Source organism: Humulus lupulus, chromosome 4 (genome assembly GCF_963169125.1).
Source record: "Humulus lupulus chromosome 4, drHumLupu1.1, whole genome shotgun sequence".
Taxonomy (NCBI): domain Eukaryota; kingdom Viridiplantae; phylum Streptophyta; class Magnoliopsida; order Rosales; family Cannabaceae; genus Humulus; species Humulus lupulus.
The window spans coordinates 213628883-213653819 of record NC_084796.1 but is presented as its reverse complement, the minus strand read 5'-3'; the positions used below and the strand labels follow the sequence as shown (position 1 = coordinate 213653819).

At 36.2% G+C, this 24937-nt stretch overlaps 1 long non-coding RNA gene and 1 pseudogene across 1 annotated transcript; one reads left to right on the top strand and one right to left on the bottom strand.

Moving 5' to 3' along the window:
* Positions 1-10060: 10060 nt before the first annotated feature.
* LOC133832869 (alpha carbonic anhydrase 7-like) lies at positions 10061-21092 on the bottom strand (annotated as a pseudogene).
* LOC133831183 (uncharacterized) lies at positions 18098-19601 on the top strand. Its single transcript, XR_009892430.1, has 2 exons — positions 18098-18618; positions 19364-19601. It is a non-coding gene; the product is annotated as an uncharacterized LOC133831183 (long non-coding RNA).
* Positions 21093-24937: the final 3845 nt, after the last annotated feature.

The following is a 24937-nucleotide window of genomic DNA, read 5'->3' as shown; positions in this document are numbered from 1 at the left end:
ATTTGCATTAAATGGTTCTTGATTAGTCCTTAGAGTTTGAAATATTGAATTAATTTCCATTATTCATTGTTGGATTAGAAATTGTAAGCCATAAATCCCCAACACTGTCTAGGTACTAATCATTTTCTACAAGGTCGTTAGACGAAGAAGAGAAATATGCTTGTTGGCTGGTTTCTCGAGGTTGCTGGTTTGTGGTGGAGAAATTGTTTGCTGCAACATTAGTGGAGTTGTTTGGAGCTTGAAAAGTTATTTCAAACTTGTTGTAGCACTTGGAGGCTATATGACGGAGTCTGTTTCATAGTTGACAAGTGGGATGGTTTCCTCAACCCCCTCGATCACGACCACGACCTCAAGAATAGTACCCTCGGTCAGAAGAAAAATGAGAGGAAGAAAAAAACGATTTTGGTGGAGAAGTTTTACACATTTGAGTAGCAATATTGGCACCGGGAGTTGTGAGATCAGTAGAGGCAGGAGAATTAAGTTGATCAAGTCTCATTTCCTGACTTTGCAACATGTATCGAACCTCTTCTTGTTGGGTCTCCCCCTATTGTTGGCCCAAGACCAAATAAGGGCTTTGAGCCCAAAAGAAAAGAAAAAAAAAAGAAGAAGGCAGCTCATGTGAGCTGCATTAATCAAAAAGAAAAGAAGGGGTCAGGTGGTTTTTTAGATAGAGGACCCAGCTATGAAAACAGAGAAGAAGAAGAGGGAAAGAGGAGAGAAAAGATAGAGAGAGAGAGAGAGAGAGAGAGAGAGAGAGAGAGAGAGAGAGAGAGAGAGAGAGAGAGAGATAATGGGTTTTGGCACTTTGACTTGAAGACTGAGTGGTTGATTCTAATCCATTTTAGCTCAAATTTTGGGTGGTGAATCCTTACAAGGTGCTCTACAAATCTACCAATTCTGATTTGGTGTTTGTCCTCTCTAAGGTGCTCTCCCACTATACCCATTTGGTGAGACCCAAACTTTTTCTTTGGTGTATCCATCTTTATAGATGATAAATATATGTATTTTTTATCCAAGATTGTAATCTTGATGTTGTTGTGAGCTTCTAGTTATACTAGAGAAGAACATTGTAATCCCATTATTAGACTTTGGTGACAGTGGATGATTTAAGCGGACTATGGTCCCTGTGGTTTTTCCCACATTGGGTTTCCACGTAAAAATCTTGGTGTCTCACTATTATCATTGTTTATGATTTATATTGTTTGTGTTGCTTTGGTTGATATTGCTAGTTGTGGTGTTTGATAAGTAATCTCATTTTTGACATAGAAAGAGAGAATTTTTTTTGTTTATTGCAATAGGTTTTCCCAACAAGTGGTATCAAGAGCCAAGGTCGTTTGGTGTTAGTTTTCTTGTGTGTTGAAAAATGGATCAATCAGATGGGATAATAAAATTGAACTTATCAAGTTATTCCACTTGGAAGCGATTGATGGAAGATTTTCTCTATTGTAAAGATTTATATAAACCTATTAAGGTTAATGAGAAGCCGTCTAAGATAGATGATGATGAATTGGAGGTTCAACATAGAAAATCCATTTCTTATATTAGACGATGGATGGACATAATGTTAGGAAAACTTATACAAGATCTTTATTTATTTTCATGTAGATCTAATATTAAACAAGTTAATATGAGACAACCTAGAACATGTTTCTAAAAATTGAATTCAAAGAGAAATAATGGTAAGAATACTTACATTATACGTAGCGGAATTAATGAGTTATTCCTTCAGTTTCTCTAACCCTTGTATCATTTCTATCGCAGAGTATTACCAAGAAACTGAACCGTTCTTCAATTTTTTTCACAACCTTCCAAAGTATCCTTAGAATCACCTAGACTAGAGTGGGCAATTCTCAAAACATGAGATATATACATAGAGAATAAGAGAAAAGAACAATAAGGCTTAGAAAATTAATTATGTTTAGAGAGAATATAAAACCTATCAGAAGCTTGTGTTTCAACTTGTATTTTGACTTATGTTTTCAACTCTCTCTTAACATTCCTTTTATATACTCAATTAGATCATTTATTTAATTAAAAATCAATAAAATAATAGCCAATTAACAGCCCTAGGTCGAAATTATCATGGACTTTAGGCTCGTGAAATTTCACATTTAATTAAAAGCCCATTGGACTTAAAATCAAGGCTTGTATTATTTTATATTGATTTAATTAATTAAATAATTATTTAAATCTTTTATCAAATAAATTATTTATAATTTGAACCTTGATTTAAATTTATTTATTAATTTAGATATCAATTTATCTTAATTAATAAATCTACCCTAATTTCTCTTTTCTTTTATGAATTGTATAACTCTGTGAAACTATCCAAAATTGACCTTGTCAACTTTGATAATTCTAATTGATAATTAAATCAATTAATTGAGACTATCTAGATGATTTTATCCAAGGTACAGTGGGGACCATGGACCTATGAAATCAAGCTCCAATAAGTTATCATAAATCTAACAAATAAATTTACTAACTTATTAATTCTTCGTGACTCCACTAAAGACTCGGAATTGCACTCTTGAATTCATAGAATGCTCTATAACAAATATAGATACGCTATTAATTATCCATTGTTACAACCGTAATTGTCACTCAATCTTCTATAGACTGTCTACAATGAGATGGGACTAAAATACCGTTTTATCCATCATTGTATTTTATCCTTAAAGATAATACTATAAATACTATAATACTACTATCTAACTAGCTAAGTAAAGTTCTTGGACTCTACAATATCAGCAAGAAAGGATTTCAAACTCTTGCTAGAAAGCAATTCTTACCGAATTTACAAGGTACCCCTCTTAAAACTTGTGGTAATTGCTTAGCTGGAAAAATACATAGAGTTTATTTTCATACACATCCACCATCTAGAAGATAAAATGTTATTGATTTTATTCATACTGATGTCTGTATTATGCACACTAAAACTCTTGGAGGTGCACTTTATTTTGTTACTTTTATTGATGACCATTCTAGAAAAGTTTGGGTTTTTGCTTTGAAATCTAAAGACAAGGTGCTCGATGTCTTCAAAGAACTTCATGCCAGAATTGAAAGAGAAACTACAAGAAAGTTAAAGTGTGTTCGAGCAGATAATGGCGGTGAGTACAGGGGTCCATTTGAGAAGTCTTGCAGACTCCATGGTATCAGGCTTGAGAAGACTGTTCAAAAACTCCTTAGCATAATGGTGTGGCAGAAAGAATGAACATAACTATTGAAGAAAGCATTAGGTGTATGCTTTTCAATGCCAAGCTACCTAAGTCCTTTTGGGGGGAGGCTATGAGAACTGTACTTGTCTTAATTAACCTTTCTCCTTCAGTTTCTCTGAACGGTGATGTACCTGAGAGAGTATGGAAAGGGAAAGATGTCTCATATGATCATTTGAGAGTCTTTGGATGTAGAGCATTTATGCATATTCCTAAAGATGAGAGGACCAAGCTTGATGATAAGGAAAAACCATGTATTTTCTTGGGATATGGTCATAAAGAGTTTGGGTACAGATTATGGGATCCAATGAACAAGAAGATAATTAGAAGCAGGCATGTGGTGTTTCTTGAAGATCAAATGTTTGAAGATAGTGACAATGTTCATAAGCATAATTCCCCTGTTAAGATTCCTGTGAGTACTAGCTCAGTTCCTCCACCTATAGTACATGATGATCATGGGGGAGATGAACAGGAAAACCATGAAGAGTTAGATGAACAAGATGATCGTGGTGAGAATTTCAATGATAGTGTCCTTATAGTTGATGATGATTATGATGTTGAGCCAACCGGTGAACATGTTGAACAAGCACCTCCACCACCACCAGTTGAGACTTCAGTGAGAAGATGCACAAGAGAGTGTAAACCATCTTTAAGATACACTCCTCATGAGTATGTGTTGCTTACTGATGATGGAGAACTTTACATGGTGATTTGGAAGAAGAAATTTACATGGAGCAGCCAGAGGGTTTTAAAATCAAGGGAAAGGATAATCTTGTGTGCAAGCTCAGAAAAAGCTTATATGGACTCAACCAGGCACCTAGACAGTGGTAAAAGAAGTTTGATTCCTTAATGTTGAGCCATGGGTATAACATAACTACTTCTGATCATTGTGTGTTCACAAAGAAGTTTTCTGATGATAATTTTATTATTCTCCTGCTGTATGTTGATGATATGCTGATTGTTGTCCATGATGATAGAAAAATTGAAAAGCTAAAAGGAGAGTTGAGCAAGTATTTTTTCTATGAAAGACTTGGGATCGACAAAATAGATACTTGGCATGAAGATTTCCCATGACAAGAAGAATGGGAAACTTTGGCTATCTCAAGAAACTTATGTTGAAAAAGTTCTTGAAAGATTCAACATGAGCAATGCCAAAGCAGTGAGTTCTCCACTTGCAGGCCATTTCAAGCTGAGTTCCCAGCACAAGTGAGAAACATAAAGAAGAAATGATCAAAGTGCCTTACTCATCAGCGGTAGGTAGTTTGATGTATGCTAGGGTCTGTACTAGGCCAGATGATATTGCTCATGCAGTTGGAGTTGTCAACAGATTTCTCTCTAATCCTGGTAAAGAGCATTGGGAGGCAGTGAAATGGATATTGAGATATCTACGAGGTACTTCCAGGTCGTGTTTATGCTTTGGCAATGGTAAACCTATACTTGATGGGTTAACAGATGCAACCATGGCAGGTGATTGTGATTCCAAGAAATCCACTTCAGGATTCTTGATGACATTTGCAGGGGGAGTTGTTTCATCGCAATCAAGGTTACAAAAATGCGTTGCTTTGTCTACTACAGAAGCTGAATACATAGCTGTGACTGAAGCTTGTAAGGAACCTTTGTGGACGAAAAAGTTTCTATAAGAATTAGGCCTGCAGCAAGAAAGATATATTGTCTATTGTGACAGTCAAAGCGCCATTTTCCTCTCCAAGATTCAACATTCCATTCTAGATCTAAGCATATTGATGTTGGATATCACTGGATTCGCGATGTGCTAGAGATGAAATAATTGCACTTAGAAATGTTGCATACCAGTGAGAATGGTTCAGGCATGTTGACAAAATCTTTGCCTAAGGAGAAGCTTGAAGCTTGTAGGCGGAGGGGTAGATTTGTTGGGTCCGCCCCTATTGTTGGGTCAGGACCAAATAAGGGCTTTGAGCCCAAAAGAAAAAAAGAAGAAGAAGGCAGCTCATGTGAACTGCATTAATCAAAAAGAAAAGAAGGGGTCAGTTTGTTTTTTTAGATAGAGAGCCCAACTTTGAAAACTGAGAAGAAAAAGAGAGAAAGAGTGGGTTTTGACACTTTGACTTGAATATTGAGTGGTTGATTCTCATCCATTTTAGCTCAATTTTTTGGTTGTGAATCCTTGTAATGTGCTCTACAAATCTACCAGTTCCGATTTGGTGTTTGTCCTATCTAAGGTGCTCTCCCACTATACCCATTTGGTGAGACCCAAACTTTTTCTTTGGTATATCCATCTTTTGACTATATGTATTGTTAATCCAAGATTGTAATCTTGATGTTGTTGTGACCCTCTAGTTATACTAGAGAAGAACATTGTAATCCCATTATTGGACTTTGGTGATAGAAGATGATTTAAGCGGACTACGATCCCCGTGGTTTTGCCACATTGAGTTTCCATGTAAAAATCTTGGTGTCTTACTTTTTGATTGCTTATGATTTATATTGCTTGTGTTGCTTTGGTTGATATTGCTAGTTGTGGTGTTTGATAAGTAATCTCATTTTTGACTAACAAAGAGGGAAAAATTTGTGTTTATTAAATAGGTTTTCCCAACACTTGTAATGTAACGACCCAAAATTACTAATAAGGCGTAAGGGCCTTGATTAGTGTGCCGGGAGGGTATAACTGGATCATGTGTGATTTAAATGATTAAATGCACGATTATGTGATAAGCATGCTTATATGATTATTTGGATATATGAGATGCATGATTATGAGTAATAGTATGCATGTAAGCCCTGATTAGGTTATAAGGGCATATTCGTAATTTTGGCCCGTTGATGGCATAAATGTAAATATTTGTGATAAATTGTTGAGACCACATTATTATGTGGATATATCTGCAACTTGTGACTCAAGACGATCCTAGTGAGCGGTTTAGTAGAAAAGTCACGGTGAGGATTTATACCCGGCTTGGGGGAGCCTGGGGAGTATTTATGGGAATTTGGGAAATATATTGGAGACTATTCGACATTGAGAAAAAATAATTGATGATTAGTTAGGTGTTTCAAGCGGTAATTATTAGAGACACTCGAGAAATTAGCGGGAATTGGGAACAAATGACCAAAATTCCCTTGGAAGGATTAAAGGTTTAGGATTTAAGTGGGAGGGCAAAATGGTCATTTGGTTTAATAAGGAGTAAGGGTCATTCTGCCTTTATGGATTCAGTGGATTTTGTAGCAGGGTATAGAAGCTGAAAGAAAAGAGAAGAAGTGGAAAAAGGAAAGAAGGAAAACAGAGTATATGGTATATCTCTTTCTCTCTCTAAGTTTGGTCATTTCTTAACCTCTCCTTGAAGGTTTTTGAGGCTGTAACTTAGGGGAAACCTTAGGCTGGAGCTTGGGGCTAGGATCTTTGATAAATCTTGAGGAGTTAGCAGGAGTTGGTCACCCAATTAAGGTAAAGTTTAAAGGTTGTTCTCGAGTTTTTCTGAACTTTGTTGAGGTGATTTCTAAACTCGAGTTTTGGATGGAAGTTGAGGGAATTAAGCTTGAAGAATTGAGGAGCATAAAGTTGGAAGGATACTAAGGGAAACCTAGGGTCGAATTCCCAATCAAAGGTAAGAAAATTCTGAGCTTAATTATCTAAGTTGCTAGGTTAGTTATGAGTTTCTGGTTGAGTTCTTGAGTTTTGGTGTTCAAATCTTGTTTTCCTTGTTTGATGGTGCATGTGGCTAGGTTTTGTGTTGTTGGGTTATGTGGGATGAGATGTAGATGATGGTAGGCTCAATTTGGTGTATGGTTGAGGTTTGGAGGGGTTTTATGGAGGTTTGGCTCGGGAAAAATCGAAGGAAGAAACTCAGAGTACTGAGTTTGCTGCAAGTAGTGCTGCAGCGCTAGCCTTAGGGCGCTACAAAGCTAGGCTTGGATTTCTTGGGGGATTTTGGCTCTACTTGTAGCGCTGTAGCAATACCCTGTTTCCAGAAGGGGGTTTTTGGGTTATTTCTTAAGGTTTTTGCCCGGGGGCTCGGGGTTTGATTCCACCACCCCGTTTGGTGGAATTAGGGCTTCCCGAGGGCTTGGGATTGGTCCCGAGGGTAGGTTTTGGAATTAAAGTTTAGTGATGGTTCTAATTTATGGCTGTGACTAGGTGTACGCTAAGGCTTAGATGGGATCGTGCTTGAAAGTCGATTTCACTAATCAAAGCTATCGGAATCAAAGGTAAGAAACTGCACCAGGTTATGTGTTTGTGTTGGGACTAAGAGTTCCCTATATTCATATGTGATGTCATGAGATGGTATTGTGCCATGGGACATGTGATAAATGACCTAAGAGTGCCGAAATCAATATTTGCGCATAGGACGTGGCTCGACCACTGGTAGCTCAGGTTAAATATATAATCACTGAGCTCGGCCTAAGTGAGCCGGAGTCAGTGGGATAATCAGAGGGTGCGACCTACGGGTGCCGACCCTATATTTTGGCGTGATATGTTTAATGTTAATGACTGTGATGAGTTTGTTATCTGAATAACTGATTATTGGTTGAAGATTGATGCCACTGCTTGTGTAAGCTGTATGACTTGTTGTATATATGATTGTTGTTTATTGTTTATACACTGTATTATGGTTTCTTGCTAGGCCTCGGCTCACGGGTGCTTCGTGGTGCAGGTAAAGGCAAGAGCAAGGTGGACCAATCCTGAGTTGGAGAGCTTCGGGGCCTGAATGTACATAGTCAGCTGATCGGCTACTACGACCTAGGAGTGATACAGGACAGGAGAAGCCTAAATGTCTGTTTTTCCCTAGAGTGGCCAGTACATGTTTATAACCTGGAGTTTTTGTGAACTGTCTTTTAAACTCTATTTCTTTTGGGATCTCATGTACAAAATGTTAAATTATGTGAAATGTAACTTTTGTAACCAAAATCTTTTAACCCTAGTTCAATTATAGTTCCAGTAACACGTTTCTAACCAAATAACTTGATTAGCAAGTCTTGCACCTTTATAAACACACACTGTAACGACCTTGGCTATCCAGGGCGTTACATGTAAGGTGACTTGATCATGTCTAGAAGTGAGATCCGAGACCTCCTAGAATGTATAGAATAAGCTCTTCATTAGAGAGGAGCTGACCAGCTGCTGAAAGTGATTCAACAAGAGATTGCATCTTAGGCATGTAGTCATGAACCGACAGGTTTGCTTTTTTGAGAGATTGGAATTGAAAAGGAAGTTGTAGAGTTCGAGCTTTAGATTGGGTAGTGAATAAGAGCTCAAGGGTGTGCCAAACTGCAAAAGAAGTGGTGCATCTAACTATATGACCAAACATATTTTCAGAGATGGAATTCATGTGCCAACTCCAACTCATAATGGCTTTATCTGTTCTAATCCAAATAGAGAAACCTATATTAACTTGTCGGGACTCATCAAGGATTAGGCCACCTTCACCTACAGTATTGTCTACAAACTACGAAGGACAGAGTGTGGTACCTAGGATGTAACCATCTATCTAGGGCATGCGCACGAAGGGCAGGGAGGACTTGTAACTTCCAAAAAATATAGTTGGATCTATCGACTTTAAGAGTGAGGGGAGCTAGACTCTGAAATGGGAATACACTGGACACTAATGGAGTGGGTACCGGAGCTGGGGAAGGGGAGAGGGATTTGGGGAGGAGGAGGAGCAGAAACAGATGGAGTAGATGATGGAATAGAGGCAGGGGTGAGGGAGGATTGCTGATCGGAAGCAGGGTCTCCAGGAGCGGATGTTGGAGGATTATCCATGGACGTTGGTCACTGGCTCCTGATACCAAGATAAAAGGAGAGAAAAATAAAGAATTTACTCAATAAACTTTTGTATTCAATTTCAACTTATGCTCAACGGTACAAAGAGTGAAGCGGTGCATGCACCAACATATATACAAGGCTGCTTCACCGCTAAGAATTGTACAAAGGGGAATTAAGGAATATTCACACAAGGACAACTTTCATACAATTCAGGTGAGCCAATTCTTGATAGCAGTAGAATTCCTTAGGTGGCAGCTGAGTCATCATATAGTCACCATTGTTGATTCATGAATCAATTCCAACCATTCTGACAGTCCCCCTCGCTCGTCAATCATTTTAACTTTTTTATGTTTTTGTATTAAGGATATGCATATTATATTGCAATTTTCAAATTAACTGTTATATTTTATTAGACTATGGTGTCCCACATGGAATATGTGTAAGAATATTGAACTATTAATAAGAACATGTGTAACTCCACTAATCACCAATTGGTTTTTAGATGGAGCCTCATGATTCTTGTCATGGTATCAAGAGCCAATTCCCTAGCGGGCATTCGATCCACACCGATCCAAAAGAGTGAGCCAAGCCGCACGAGATCCGCATAGTGCGAAAAAACACTTGAGATCCAAAAAAATAAGCGAGCTGACAAAATGGGCCACTTGTGATCAGGTGATTCAAGATTGGTGAGCGAAAAATCGACACCATCTTGAGGGGGGATATTAGACTATGGTGTCCCACATGGAATATGTGTAAGAATATTGAACTATTAATAAGAACATGTGTAACTCCACTAATCACCAATTGGTTTTTAGATGGAGCCTCATGATTCTTGTCATATTTACTCAATTTGTTGTTGTTTTACCCCTTATGGTTGAGAACATCAATTACAATGATTAACTTGAATGTCCACTGATTTCTTGTAAATTATACATGATCTCGAAAGTCGAAATTGACAAGCTCTAGCTTCTGTAATTTTATTCTTTGGAACCGAAGAGAATTATTCTTGAATGAAGTATATGCCGGCCACACACACACACGCATATTTATTTAATAAATATGTACATATATAGATAAATATTATATATATACATATATTTATATAAATGGATTAGTGCTTTGAGTCACCGGGGAGAAACATGGGGCCGCATAGGTGGATATCTCTTTCATTTAGAGGTTGTAATGGTCTTGCATTCGTCTCCGCAAACTGTAATTACAATTAAACAAAAACCATAGCTTCGCTTTAGTTAGTTTAATTTATTACACTTTTATTTACTATTATATATTACAAATAAAAAAGAGAGGCCAAGGTACGTATGCATGTCTTACATCATGAACAGCTTGTTTAAGCAGTCTCACTTGTTCTCTGGAAACTGTACTTATCTGAGAACACATTTTAAAAAAATTCTTCAAAATCCCACATAAGAAATAAAGGAATTTATAGATCAAAATTAGTCAAAAGAAAAAAAAAAAGATAGCAATATAGATACCCTTTTGTTTATGGCCCAAAGAACTCCTTGAGTGCAAGGAGGGACAGTGAGTGAGCCAATGTATCTATAGTACATCAATCCACCTAGTCTTAACTCTCTAGGGTCAACCACTCCTTGGTGTACCTCTTCCTTTGTATCAGCTATGGATGTTACATCTTTGGTTAACTGTACGAATATAATAATTTTTCAGTTAATAATTTTCTTAGGTAAACAATATAATGGTATACATGAATTTGGAGGCATATATGTATGTATGTATGTATGTATGTATGTATCAATAACCTTGGAGAGAAATCGATCAGGCTTGCCAATTTTGTAGAATAGAGCAGTTACGGCAATTTTACTTTCTCCACTGACCTCATGGCTTTGGTGAACCATGTGTAGCTCCAAGTCAAATCTATATATATTTACATGCAACGTAATTAGTATAGATAAGTTAGTTTTATGTATACGCATAAACTATAGAATGGTATGCTTGTATAACTCATTAAATTTGATAGAAAAAATGAAACAAGAAATTGATGATATATAGATATATATTGATTAGTAAGAAAGGTCAAGGAATATATAGAGGAACTAGAGAAAGATCACCTTCTGCCATTGAGGAGTGCTCGGTGGGTGAGTGCCAGTGGCATTGTTTAAGTAAGTAATCTATACCGTTTATCTTAACCGATCCAGCATCACCAAGCCATAAAACCTAGCTTGCATCAATAACATATATAAATATATAATATATTTGATTTTTTTTTTTTGTATCAACAAATTTATTTTTCAGCTAAACTCACAATCACTATTAAAAGAACTAGTTTATTATTAAGGGGTTCCTGCTATAAGTTAGTTAGACAAACTATCGAATTAATAAACCCAATAATTTTTTACAAGGATCTGCACGACTTACACTCAAAACTGTGTGACTTATGATCATAAATGATAGCTTGCGAGATCAATTAACTCGAATGCTCATCTAGTAACTTATAATAGTTGTTGCCTTCAGATACGATCCATAATGCATACTATCTCTATTTCAGAAATCTCTGAAGAAAGGATTTAGAATAACATTTTTTTTTTATAATAAACACTCTGATATTTTATTGCTACGTAATTCTCTGCTTTACACAAAAAGAGATGATGACCTTATATAGCCATGTACTCAAGCATACAAACTTAACCCACCCTAGTCAAAACCAACCATAGTTGAGACCGGATAAGGGATAAGATAAGGGATTCCCCTCACCAAAGCATAAAGTAAAGTAGACAAAATAAGGGATAAGATTCCCTAACCAAAGCAAAAGGCTAAACGACATAATCATAAAGTAAAGCATACAAGATAAGGGATAAGATTCATTGATCAAAGCAAAAGGCTAAAAGACATAATGTTTATTAAAAAATTGTTTCATGGCTTGCCCCGTAGTCAGAATCATATGTTAGGTCCTCATGAAGTGGGTTCCATCCTGCCGGTTCTTTTTCATCATGATCATTGCCAGCTTGGGGGCAAGCATCGTAGTTTGTATATGTCATATCCCATTATTTTTCTGTGTATTGGAAGAGATAAGGATCTTGCATATCTGGAGTGTCAGCATGTGGGTCTTGAGAAATTTCAAAGTAATTACTTTTTCGCAAAATTACCCCTTTAGTGTCGGTCAATTTGTATAGTGACAAATATTTTTTCTCTAAAGTTTCTTTGAGTTTGGCGGCCTGATTTGTTTCATTTTCTGCAATGTGGAGGGCTTTAAGGGCCCTTGTTATTTTGCAAGTATAGTCAGAAGGGAATGTTTCCCAAGGAGCATCTTCTTCTGGCTTGGGCCATAACTCAGGAGGTATAGTCTGATTGTTCTCAATCAGACTTTTTTGGATGTCCATGTATTCTTGGCCCCAAGACAACATAGTGGCTCTTCTTTTGACCCGTAGACTTCAAATGTTGGATTGATAACTATATTCTATTATGCATCATGTTTGGAATTAAGACTAAAAAAGAGAACAATATAACAGTTCATTAGGCTGGCAACATTTGAGCCTGGTGGGTAGATAAAAGTGGGCCTGTCATTCTGGACCTTTTTCCATTCACCCGATAGGATCTTTTTCCATTTTTTCAATGGAGCGAATCAGGACAGAATGTCCATTTGGACTTGGTAAGCTGGTTTGAACCTTTCTTGGTCAAAGAATGATTTTATGGATGTGTGTAATGCTATAGTTTGTACCTTGACAACTATAGTAAAAACACTGGCCAAATACCAGAAAAAGTGAGATACTAGTTTTGGTGTGGAGATAGCGTCTCAAAGAGGTGGGATTTGAGCAAATGGATACTTTGGATGGATTTCAAAGTCATTTTCTATAGAAGGTCCAAGTTTGGAAATCATAAAATTCTGAAGAAAGATTGCTCAGTGAGTTGCTCTTTCTTTGGCTGATTTGTGGGACGTCTTCGAAAGGATATTTTTTGCATCCCGGGGAAAAGATTGATTGTGTTTGACAGAAGATGAAGAATCCATCATGAGTATGAATGAGATGGTATGTGATGATTTTTGGGAGACGATGGGAATAGTTCTTGGTGAGTATTCTAAGGCTAGATTTATGGCAAGGGGTGATGTGGATAAGAAATCAGCCACAATATTGTCTTTGCCTTGGATGTGTCTAATGTCAAAAGAGTAGTTTTTGAACCAGATTGTCAATCTTCAAAGTTGGGCATTTGTCTTCTTGCTTTACTTTACACCGATCATTCATTTTGACGCGGTAAAGTCCGCTTCTACCAAGAAATGATGACCTATTAGATGGAATTCGTATTTTGTAATACCCATCTTTATCGCCAATAATTTTTTTAGGGTAGAATGATAGTGGAGCTGAGAATCTTTGAAGTGGCCACTCTTGTATCACATGTTTTTCTTTTCCCTGTCTTGTATTGTTCAAGTAGGACAGCTCCCAATACCGATCACTAGCGTCTGTCTGCAAGATTCTTTTTCTATTAGAAGGAATCTGTAAAGGTAGTATTGTCTGCATCATCTCCTTTAGTTTTTTGACTGCTATAGTTTGCTCTTGTGACCATGGTGGAGTTTTCTTTTTAAGCATGTCGCTAAGTGGTCTTGTCATTTCTGAAAGCCGCGAGACAAAATCCCATAAATAGTTCACAACTCCTAAGAACGGTTGGATTTGGAACTTTGTGAAGTCATTTTCAGTGAACTTTAGTAATTCTTGGGCTATGTGAGGTTGAGCCTCATATTGGCCTTTAAAAAGCTTCATTCCCAGAAAGTCAATTTGGGCTTGTCTAATGAGCATCTTCTTTTTGGATAACATGACCCCATGAGCTTTTGTGAGAGAGATGAACTGGGCTAGTAGATTGTGATGGGCTTGTTCATCTTGTGAGAAGAGCAATATATCATCAATGTAGATCAGGGCCTTATCTAGAATGGGGTCGTAGATTCTGGTCATGGTATTTTGGAATAGTGATAGGGCTGTTTTGAGACCAAAAGGAAGGACAGTCCACTGATAGTGGTGATTTGGATTGTAGAAGGCCATTTTGGGCCTATCTTCTTATTTGATACCAAATTTCCAAAATCCCACCTTTAGATCGAATTTCGAAAATATTTGAGCCTTTGACAGGCTTGCAAATAATGAATTCTTGTTTGGCAGGGGAATTTATCATCTGTCAAAAATTCGTTCAAGGGCTTGTAATTGATGACCAGTCTTTGTTTTCCCTGAGCATGTTATGATCTCTTATTGACGTAGAAAGCATGGCATGCCCATGAAAAGGTGGTTGGTTCAATCAGTCCTTGTTGTTGTAGATCTTTGCATTCTTCGGTTGCCATTTGCTGATGCTCTGGGTTCATGCCTGGGTGACTTGCCTTGGTAGGATTAATTTCTTCATTGATCTTGAATGGTAAACTGATGAAGAACTGTCGATTTTTTCATAGAGGGCGTTCACTTTTTGGAGAAACTCGGCACGACTTGTAGCACATGAATTTTCTATAAGCCTTTGTTTGACCTTGGAGAATGGATCAGGAGGCATTAGGAAATAGTTTGGTATGGATTCCCATGGAGTAGAATGTTGTTTGTAGCCAAGGCCACCAGGAAGGATTCATAAATCCTTTTTCTTGGTGTAGACATCAAAACCAATAATTAGATCTTTCCCTGGTAATTTCGAGCCAATTACTCTATGAATGATAGAGCATCCTGGAAAGAACTCTAATTTAATTGGTTTATTGATGAGCTTTGTACAGAAAATGCTTCCGTTTGCAGCGTGGAAGAATTGTTTTTCTTTTCTCCAATATTTTGGAGGGATAACATCAGGGTTCATCATGGTGTATGATGCTCCAGTATCAAAGGAGGCTGCTACTTTGACTAGCCAAGCATATTTTGTTGAGAGGATCTATATGGAGATGATTGGTGATGGTTGTATTGTACTGATAGCTACCATGTGGTAGAATTAATCTAAACTCTCCAGTTGTTCGAATGCACACAAGGACTCTGGATTCATTTCGTCATCAGTACAAAAGATGGATTCTAGGTCATTTTCTTTGAGAGATACGCCAGTTGTTTGTTGAATGTGGGAGATCATTTTGGCAGTTTTCCCTTTGGGGCATTGTTTGACATAATACCTTTGTTTCCACATATAAAACATCTGCCGGACTTCTTCCTGAAAAAGCTCTTCCTCCTTAGGAATTTGAATGAGTGATGTCCCTTTTGCTTTAAGGATTTAACGGTCTTAAAGGTTTAAACCTTTTGTTGTGTTTCTTTTCTTAAGGAAGACAAGAACATGCTGATTGTGATGGACATTTGATCCATGGGTCCTTTTGGTTGAAGACCTTTTCGAGCTTCTTGGATTGTTTCATGAATTCTTGGATAAATTTGTGTTAAGAGCACATCTTTTCCAATGCCTTTAGAACCAGGTGATAGATTTTTTCAATCGTAGCATCAGCTAGGGTTCTTTCTGTTCCCGAGAGAAATCTGAAGGATTCTTCTCCTAGTGGTTCTGGTATGGAAGAGAGGAAAGCTTTTTTTAGATTTGGATCATCAATTCCCACTATTTGGTAGAACAGTTGAATCATCTTTTTGTAATGCTTCTCCAAATCTCTCTTATCCATTGAACAACATTTTAGTTTGAAGAATTATGCGTGTAGTCTTTCAGTGACTTGAGCGTCCTATTAGCAGAATTCAATATACATATAGGTCAGGGCATTGGTGACAGATGGAAGTTGTAAAAACGTAATTAGTCTACAATCGCCCAGACTTGTCCACTAGTCTTGTAAGGTACTTGTATATCGGGAGAAAAATTTAAGGAGAACTATTCCTGTTTGTGCTTCTGGTATTTATGATTCCAGGTTGAGCCAAGCCTGAAACTCTTGGAACCTTTCACGCCATTTTGATGGAGGGAGGTCATCTAAAGTAAAATTTTGAAAGTTTGAACTTTTACTCTTTCGTCTTTAGGGAACATGTGGTGTTGTTGATTCATTTTGACTTTCGTCTTCACTTGTAATAATTGGATTGGTCTGTGAGTTTGATTCAGCAGGTTGAACCATCAAGTATGGAAATGCTCCATCGTCATTGTTGGATAAGCTTTCACTGGATAAGCTTTCGGGATCACTAGGTATAGTATAATTAGAAGTTGAACTCATTTCTTCAGACCAGTCATCTGAAGAATTGTCTGAACTAGCCGGAGAGCTTTGATCGTCTGAGTCTGTTTCTTTTTCTGCGATGTGGAGAGTGCTTGTATGTTGAATCATTCGTGACAGAGGATTTGTGGCAGGGTGAACCATAAGTTGCTTAAGTTCGTCTGTCGGTTGGCTTGGTGATTCTTTCTTCTTCCTTTTTTTTGTCTTTTGTTGTTGACTTTCATCAAGCATGTGTCTTATTTGTACAACAAAGTCCTCTTGCACAGATCCAGTAAGAGGAAAAGGCTGGGAGGTCTTTGGTATTGTAGCAAACTGTCAAGGGACTGTCGTTATAGTTATCCCGAATGGGGACGAAGTTGCCTAATAGCTAGTTGAATGAGCCTTTGTTGGTTCTTGCTAGAAAAACCAGTTCTTGAGGGATTCATATTGAGTTTTTAGGCTCTTCATCTGGGAATTTTTCGCTAGGAATACTGGCATTGGGACTGCGTTTGCTTTAATGATGGCTAGAAGCTCTTCATGAGTTTGTTGGATTTTTGCAGTGAGTTTATCGATGACAGTAGATTGAGATTGTTTTACTACTGTCTCTATTTTGGTATTTTTTAACTCGACTTACTTTAAGACCTTATTTTGGGCAATCATATTTTCTGATTGCCAGTTGAGAACTTCTTCGGCTGGAGATACTTTTTTGAGAGACCCATCTGTGTTCCTATTTGTGGGGTTTTGAACATTTGGTTGGTGAGAAACCGTACCTTGGTCGTCTTGCCTATCAAATTTTTTGATAGGAGGAAAATCAGACTCATAATTAGTAGTAGTCATCATACATACTTGTGGAATTTGTTGGAACTAATTTTGAGTAGGAAAAACTTCTCCAGGATGTTGCATCCATTTTGCTGCTTTTGTGTAGCATGGCAAAATGTTATGTTGAGGAGCTGAAAGTGGAGGCTCCTGGGAGTTTGTTGGAGGAAGCTCAATGTCCCATCCAGTTGGTTTTGGAGGAGAGTCAAGTAAGTCTTTGGGAGCAGAATATTTGACAATATAGTAAAACTTTCCAAAGGGTTGACCTAACAACCCTATTCCTTTTCCTCCTTTATCTAGTTGTTGCTTAAGCCGTTTTCCTAAGCTAGGATGTCGCTTTGGGAGGTCTTCTTCTGTTTTTAGGCAGCTTTTGTAGTCGTAAACATCCCAATACTTATGTCCATCCAAAGATTCAAAAGCATAGATAGGGCTGCTTTGAAAATCAAATGATTAGATTTCCACATCAGTTGGTGTGACAGAAGTCATCATGTACATGGTGGTAAAGCAACTGGGAGTCTTTGTTTGAGTTTTGTCAAAGACTATTTTGACAGAGCCATCTTCTTTCTTGTGATAAGATGGTTCACTAAGAGTCTGGACAACTTTTTGAGGTTGATGGAGCATCTCATAGTTTGTTATCCATGAACTGAGAAAAATCTTCATACGATCATTTGTAGAGATTTTCCTTGGAATATGAGTGCATGTTGGAACTTGGGTAGAGTCTACCGAGACTAGTAATGCTTCTTCAGTTGCTGGCAAAGAAAGATCCAGAGCGTGATCTTGGAGTATGTATGCTATCTGGTAGTAAAGAGTAGCTCCAATGGAAGTAAGATCTTGGTCAATTTCACCACTACTACAAAAACTAGTTTTTATGACACTTTTTTATGGCACTCACCTAAATGTGAGCCTTAAAAACAGCTCATAGACTTTTTAGGACACTCAGTGAGAGTCAATAAAAAATAGTTTTTAGGACACACAGTGCGATCTCTAATTACTGGTGTGGGTCTTAAAAGAATATGAAAAAATTTGAGCCAATAGAGACTTTTCAGGGCACACTCTGAGTGTCCTAAAAGAGTATTATGGACACTCAAAGTGGGCCAAAATAATAATAAATAAATATATTCCTAAAAAATTTATTAATTAATAATGTGGAACATAATTTAATAAATTTTTTTAATAATATAGAAAAAAGTATTAATTAATAATATTTAATAAATTAACAATAATTTATTTAAATAATTTAACCAACTTATTAATAATATTTAATATTAGTTATTAATAACTTATCTATATTTAAAAAAGGCTGACTTTTTAAAAAAAAAAAAAAAATTAAAAGCTCTAAAACTTTAACTTACTCTCTCTCTCTCTCTTGTTAGTTCTATCAGCCGCCTCCCTCCTTACCCTCTCCATTGTTCTCTTCTCTTTCAGCCCTGCTATCTCTCTCTTTTCTCTCAGCCTCGACCAGAAACGCCTCCTTTCCACTCGACTCCCCCTTTATTGTCTCTCGTCTTTGGCCCTGCGTCCCCCAGAACCACTCGACTCTCCCCTTCTTTTCTCTCGACAACGGTTCTCTTCCTTCCCTCGACTTGTTGCGCCGAACGCACCTTCTATCGCGCCTCACTCTCTCAGCCTCTGGATGGCTCAGCTTGGTTCAACCACTCTACCGTGGGATGAGGCGGTGTCGTGGCCTCATTTTTTGGATCGTTGGTAGATTTTCCTCGGCTCGATCTCTTGCTACTCGGAGCTTGGCTTTCAAGATGAATGTGCTTTATTTCGATGCTCCAGAGGTACGATTTTGCAATATTCTTGTTTAATCTTCCATAAATCAATTTCAATTTCATTATTAGTCTATTGTATCTATAAATTTTACGATGAGAACTGATTGTGCTTGGTTTTGTCTAACTACAAATAAGCTTCCTTTTCAGCATAGTTCAGTAGCCTAGATGTGTTTACATGAATGATGTATAATTTATATATGCAATGAGATGATAAAGAATGTGTTTCGTTCTTGTTTATGGAAAATGTTGCATAGAAATGAGAGAACAATTTATTTGTGTTTAATTTTTCATTCCAATCAATGATGCCCCAAGTTTGAATGCGTTGGATTCGAAGCTAAATGGCTTTCAGATAGTTTTACTCTTTTTGTCTATAAATTCAAGTTCAACAGGTAAGGCATATGATATGAATATATATTTTAATTTTGTGATTGTTTTGCATGTACTGAATGTATAAAAGTTTATAGGAGCACTCTCTGTCCTGATTTGCCCTCTGTAATAATTACAATAGTATTTGCATTCTATAGTTTATTCTCTTCTTAGTTCTGTTTCTCGGCTATTGGTTGTATACTATATATATGAGTATTATATTGGCAGATTTTTGCTTATTTTATTTATAGTTTCCTTTCTGCATTGATTATGCTTTGAATGTATGTATTTTAGCTCTGTACTGGGTTTGGTTTTCCTAATTAATATTTTAAGAACTCTTTGACCTTAATGTTCTTAAGCTTGCTTAACAGATTTCATTGTTTTTCAGGTATTTATTGGGTTATTTTCTTGTAATGCAAATAAGGTATTAGTGTAAATGCCTCAATGGACTAATATTGTTGTGGTGTCCATACCACGCCTCAATGTATTCATCTTTTTTATTTGCAAGGAAGCTAAGGATACATTTGTTTGGATTGATCATACTTTGGGCTATATTGTTGATTAATTTAGGAATATTTCTTTCTTTCTTGGTATTGATTAAATGTATAATAAATCTTTGATACTCATATGACATCTCATTGAGTATAAGTTTTGTAACTATCTAAATCTTTATTTAAAGGCACTCAACAAGATTATTTAGGACACACATTGCAAGTCCTAAAAACATTCTTTTAGGGCTCGCAATGTGCGTCCTAAAAAGATTCTTTTGCAAATCCTAAAAAATATTATTTTTTAAGGCTCTCAAATAAAGAACTCACGCCCTGCAAGTCCTAAAATTTTTTTTAGGACTCGCATTGTAGTAGTGCAGCCAATTGGACTTCAACTTTGAAAGCATTAGTCAAGCGATTGTCTTTGAGAGACATATTAAAGTTAGGGAATGTGTAATTATTACTATTCCTGCATTTAATGTAGTCTCTATGGTTGCAATGCTTGCATGCTGATATTTCCTCATTCGGGTGTTGAGCAGACCCATTTGACATCCGATTGGAAGACCCTTTCTATCGTGAAGGGAAATAGCTAAGCGTATGGCACCAAAATGAATATGGGTGAATCTTTGCACAATCTACTGGGAAATAAATTCAGGAGGAATTTGTAATGTAACGAATTGGGCCTCAGGAGTAGGTCTCAATTGACACTCACTAAATTTAGAAGCTTGGATATCTTCTTTTGGAGCTTTGTAGGAAGGTTTGATGAGAGCTTTAATGGAATAGGTAAAAGGAGTAATAGATTTTGGGAAAATCTGGTATGGGTTAATCAAATGAAGGTTGTTATTGATAATCTTGTTTTCTTCGTAAACATATGATAGTTCATAAATAAAGTCAAGTTTGTTGGTTGTTGACGTGCAGAAATATGGAGAATGAGTAAGTGGCAAAGACGATATTATAGGAGTACTAGAGCTTGTAAAACTTGTAGATGATGTTTCGTTTGCCAAAATCTAAGGTAGAGATTCGTCGGTAGGATAGGATGAAATATGAGTTTATTAATTCGATAGTTATTATTGTGAATATATAGAATAAACTATTTTATAAAGAATAATATTTTCAAAGGTCAACTTTTTGATCATACCGAACAAAACTCATTTAAAATAAAATAAAAGAAAAGGAGGAATTTTAATATTGATTTCTTACCGCAATATCGTGGCCTCTGTTCTTAACAGTGGCATTAGCAGGCTTGTAGTTCATCTTTAGTTCTCCAAACTTTGGAAGAACTTTAACTCTGTGATTCAACAGATCAATAGGAGACTGCAACTTTCCATGCTTACATTCCCTCCATTCTTCCTTTAACTCTCCCCAATGTTGTGGTCCTTTCTCACTCCCATCCACATAATCAAACTCACTCTCATCCTCTGCATATATATATATATGTAAACCATATCCATAAAAAGTACATATATATACTAATCACAAATAAATATAATACATAAATGAAACATCGTTGAGAATAATATTATCATTACCAACTTCTTGAGCTGAAACTTGTGTTGGGTGCAAGTACAACAAAATAGATGGTAAGAGAACCCAAGAAATGAAGATGGGCTTGCTTTGATTTTTAGTCATGATTATATCACACACAAATAAGCTTAGAGGCTTGATTGTGTACTGTCTTTGTTTTGTTGCACCAAAGCTCACCTTCTAGCCTTTTATATATAAATATTTAGGGGAATTTTTTTAAGGGACTTCACTTTAAGCCCTATCGGTAGGGTTCTCAGTGTTCTCAACCCATGAACAGTTTTCAACGTGATTTTTTTTATGATCGTGTATATTATAGCTATTTAGAGCTTCCTGCAAATTTTCAGAAATTCCGAATAATTTACAGTACCGAAAACTAGGTTCAAACATGTTGCACGCGAGACTAATTTTTTTTATGCGCGTGGAAAAACATGTTTGAACCTAGTTTTCGATACTGTAAACTATTCGGAATTTTCTGAAAGTTTGCAGAATTCTCTAAATAGCTACAATATACAAGGTCATAAAAAAATGTCGTACCAAAAACTGTTTACGGGTCGAGAAACACTGATTGCCCTACCAGTAAGGCTTAAAGTAAAGCCCATGTAGAAGAATTGTCCAATATATATATATTAATACATAATGTTATTTGAGTATACCATTTTTATAAACCATATAACCCAATAAAAAAGAAAAAAGAAAAGAATATTGTAGCTTTTTGTCCTTTTCTTTTGGTCAATGTTATAATTAATTTGATATTCGAGGAGAATTGATAGATCAATATGATTATGTTTAAGATTACTACGTATTTATATTAATGTATCTTTCTTGTCATATAAGTCATCGATTTACTATAAACATATATACACACAAACTAAGGAATCCCAATCATAGAGTTACGAATGAACAAAATTAAATCAATAGTTTTATTAGCGAGATTTTTCTAATAAAAATAAATTAATCCTCAGTTTTGACTTTGATTAATTTGTTTTGTGTTCTCATTGATTGGAGCTATATATATGTTAAACGAGGGTTAATGGGAAACAATAATATATATATATATATATAAATATATTTACTAAATATAAAACAAGACAAAAACTCCATGTAAAATTAGGTGTCATATAATTTAAGGGTTTATATTTGAAAAAGGGTTACCATAACAGTTTTTTTTTTTTTTTTCAATTTTCAACACACAATATATTACTCTTTAAAAGTAATTTAATTCGTTCCTAAATAACTGGTAGGTGTGCAAGTTGACTTTATTTTCTCTAGAGACAGTAAGGTAAGGGTATCGTATAAACTTGTTATTATGTATTCAGATATTATAAATTGATCATTAATTGACTCTAGAATATGGTATTTGTGTGATTATTTGAGATATTTAAGTAAATTAATGGAAGAAGAATGTAATATAATAATAAAAAATAAGTGGAATGTGAATCTAAATCAACCTTAAGTACTTGTTTGTACAGTCGTACGACATGCATATTTATTTTAAAGTTCATATATATATATATTAATTTAATAAGAGAAAATTACACTGACACACGTTTTATTAAATTTAATTTAAACAATCACGTATATAATTTTATTTTAAAAAATAACATTTTCCATACCAATTTTTTTTAATAGAAACTTTGAAAAATCATTCTCATCAAACTATCAAAGTAACTTGTCATATGTTGGCCACCCTACTGCTACACGCGTCGGACGATAGGGAAGAGAATTTGCCGAGGATCTAATGTTCCAAAGCTCGCTACCATCCCACATCGAAGAAGACCACACACGCCGGTCAAAGTTGCCAGTGGTGCGACTTTGACTGCATTTTCCGGCCAACTCCGGCCACCCCAAGTCTCGGGGATGTTACCGTTAGAGAGAGCTCTTCGAGAGGAACACAACCCAGTCATCTACTCCGCCTATATCGTTAGCCTTTTTTGACAAGTTTGTGGGTCTTTCGCGACTTTAGAAGCTTTCTCCAACTACATTGCTAGTCGTTTGGGTTGAAGAGTGGTACTATCACGAGCTGCTCTTCTAGGTAGTCATTTTGATATGTGAGAAGCATAAATTTTCTCATTGTCACCAGAGAAGATGACCAGAATCAAACTTGAATATCCGCTTCTGTTAGTAAAGGGTATTTTGGTAATTTGTACGTTTTATGTGATGCATGATTTAAGCTATATGTGTATAATTTATATGTATGATTTATTTTGATATGAATTTTTCTGCCTATCCACACATGTGTTTCTTCAAGTATTAGGGGCCAAAATATGATAATAGTTGAGTTATGGGGGTCAAATTAGAAATATGAATTTTATGGTAGAAAGTGTAATTAAGGAAGGTCAAAACTATTAGCTTTGATAGAAAGTAAAAAATGGGCTTCAATAATTACTGAGGAAAATTAGAGAATGAAGATAGTATGGTAAATTGGCTTTATATGATTAATTATCATAAATAAATAAAATATTGGAAATTAGGTCTAGGCTTGATACGATAGTCAGACACTTCTCAATTATGATGCACGATAGAGTACATAGCAAGAACACTTCTTTAGTTCTTGATCTTGATCGTTGAGGCTTAGGAATCCAAAGGAGGGTGTGAATTTGGTAATTTGGCAGACTAAGAATTATAGAAATGAGCAAGGATTGGCACATCAATAGGAATTGCCCATAGAGGAGTCAGCAAGGTGCTAGGGAACAACCTAAGAAGGACGACAAGTTGGTTTCAGCACGTGTTTTCACTCTCACCAAGCCTCAGGCAGAAGCAAGTACTTTCGTGGTCCTAGGTCAGATCTCTATTGTTGGAAATGATTGTCACATTTTAATTAATTCTGGTGCCACTCATTCGTTTGTTGCTAAGAGAATAATGGATAGATTTAATTGACCTTATGAAATGCATGATAAGGGGTTTGGGACCATGTTAGCGATCGGGGAGGTGGTAATATCTAGGAAGTGGATTAAAGCTTTGCCTTTGAGGATAGATGGTAATGAGCTATATGTAGATTTGATTGAGCTTAGCATGACCGAATTTAAATTCATCATCGGAATGGATTGGTTGACGAAGTATACTACTACCATTGATTGTAAAAAGAAAATGGCGGTGTTCAAGCCAGATAGAAAGGAGCCTTTCACGTTCATGGGGAAAACAACGGGACTATGAATACCAATAATTTAAACATTAGAAGCTAGAAAAATGATTATGGATGTATGAGATTCTTGGCTAGCGTGGTCAACACGGTAGAAACTGCAACACATAAACTGGAAGATTGGTGGCAGACTAAGAATTATACAAATGAGCAATGATTGAGAGATTGGTGGCTGAATATTGATTGGTAAGTTCTTCCAATTTTACTGTTTAGGTTTGGTGATAGATTTAGGTTTTTGATGTTGAAAAATGGATTTTATTGTATTTATGATTATAGATTTTTATTAAATGTTTAGAATTAATTATATATGTTTTTTAAGGGTTAGAAACATGTTAGGATGACTGATTTGGTGTTTTGGGGTTGAAACTTTGCAATTTAGGTCGAATTCTAGGTTTAAAAATTGCATCTACGATTTGCAAAAAAAGGGACTAATGTGAATGTGCCTAGCTCTGGTGTGACCGCATTGTCAGCCTAGAAAGCTGAAACGTTTCGTGGTCGCAACCATGCCCAGGAACTAGCGTGACTACGCTAGTTGCCCAAAAATGAATTATTTTGGTTCAAATGCACCATTTTGTTATATATTGGTACCTTTTGGTTTGGGGTTTTATGTAGTAGGGTTTGAAGATGTTGACCTGTGAAATTGGCTAACGGTTGTATGTACAATATATGACACATTTTGAATGGAATGAATCTAATATACGACAAAATACAAATATCTAAACAAAAACACACAGGAACTTATAGTGATTCAGCCCTGTTCTTCTGAACAGTAATAACCTAATCCACTTAGTCTTTAGTATTGAATCGCTCG